Below are 1,798 nucleotides of genomic sequence, written 5' to 3'. Positions count from 1 at the left end.
CCCTATATCTAGTAAATGCTAGAGCATTCGCCAAGGTACAGGCTAGTTCTAGAAAGCAGAGGGCGTGAGAATAGTCACGTGATCTCGCTGACACAACAATAATATTAAAGGAAAGTCAAACCCTTCATAAAGAACATGCACAATATAAACACATACATAATTTGAGTTTACGTTCATAATGTAAAGAATATACGTCAATTCAGGAATGTATTTCAGTGTCAGATTAAGGCACACTTAATCTTCCCTTTCACCATTTGAGTAGAAAAAGTATTTACAATAATTCATTCATCTCACAATCTGCAGCTCTCTATTCTTAAATGTTGTCTTGTAAAACATTCTGAATACCACTAACTCCAAAGTATTTACAAGCTTAGCCATGTCCATTAACTTTGGTATCAGTACAAGACATTTCTTTTGATCTGTCAGGTTCCTAATCAGAAGTTGCCAAAACTAATCTCACCTTTCCTCTACAGCTTTACTTACCATGACTTACTACAAATTGTAGAGTTCTGCCAGCAAATGAGCCTCTTTTACCGACTCAAAGTCAGCAGTAGAGGCAAAAAGATCCATAGTTTTCTTTAGTATTTCAGGGTACTCTTTACTGTGATCAGTCTGTATCCTTCCATGTCAGCTTGAATAGACTTGGAGAATTCAGCACACAAGAAGGAAAATCACTAATGACTAGTTGAAGAACACTTAACCAGAACAGTCAAGGATTTCATTGTAAAAACATCCAGGTTGAAAATGTAAGTTGGATACTAATTGGTTCAAAGGTCATTTAGGTGTGTAGATTGGAAAAGGGCCATACTGCCCAATTATATTCATTACTCTCCTCCAAAGACTACCTTTAGGTTAAGGTTAAATGATCATATGATCATTTTAGACAAGTGACATTTCTACAGAGTTCACATGTGCCCATGTTCTGTAGAACATGCATCCCAGGACACGTGAACTTTGCATTTCACAACCCTCATTGGGACTCCACTTGACCAATACCTTATTAGCCACACTGCCTCCTGTTGCCATACTCATGTAAATGGTCAGTATGTTTACCCTTTGACCCAAATCTATTTTCTCAACTACTACATGGCTATTATATAAGCAGCACCTCTTTCCAGTTGGAAAGGAATGGAGTCGAGACTGTAAAACTGAATCCCACACAAGTTGACATGAGTTAGGCAATCCATACTTTTGACTGTTAAAAATCACTAATGCTTTCATTGACTTTCTTTAAATGACCTTCGTCCAGTTACAAGTTTACAGTGGTTGCTACTTTTTGCCTCTCTGATTTACTTACAGTCTGCATTTTCATGCATCTTATACTGCACCTTGAACTAAAATAACATTAAGCAAATATTTAGAAAACTGTGTTCTTTACTAAATATTCCAATCTTCACGATTGCAAATATTTTATCATAATCAAGAAAAACGATGGAAACACCTAGTTTATATTTGTTATGATATTTTAGCTAATGTCTGTGAATTTCATATACTACTGAGAATTTCACCTAACATAATTTTCCTAATATAATATGTATTTTCTTCACATTCGGTGTTGCAAAAGTTCTGCACATGATGAACTGTCCTACATGTACTTATCACATTTCATTAATTTTAAAACTCCTCGAGAGCATTTAACAAAAATACCCCATTAATGCTGTCGTAGCAGCTTAAAACTAATGTACAGAATTGAGAAAAAACAAGACAACTGTACGTTTCACAAATACGTCATTTATTACGACCATAGCATTTTCAGTAAATGCGAAGTCAACCCCGGAACATATGGCAAAGTTGTGCA

The sequence above is a fragment of the Limulus polyphemus genome, unplaced genomic scaffold (genome assembly GCF_000517525.1).
Source record: "Limulus polyphemus unplaced genomic scaffold, Limulus_polyphemus-2.1.2 Scaffold1103, whole genome shotgun sequence".
Taxonomy (NCBI): domain Eukaryota; kingdom Metazoa; phylum Arthropoda; class Merostomata; order Xiphosura; family Limulidae; genus Limulus; species Limulus polyphemus.
The sequence above is the reverse complement of the archived record's forward strand: the minus strand, read 5'-3'. Positions refer to the sequence as shown.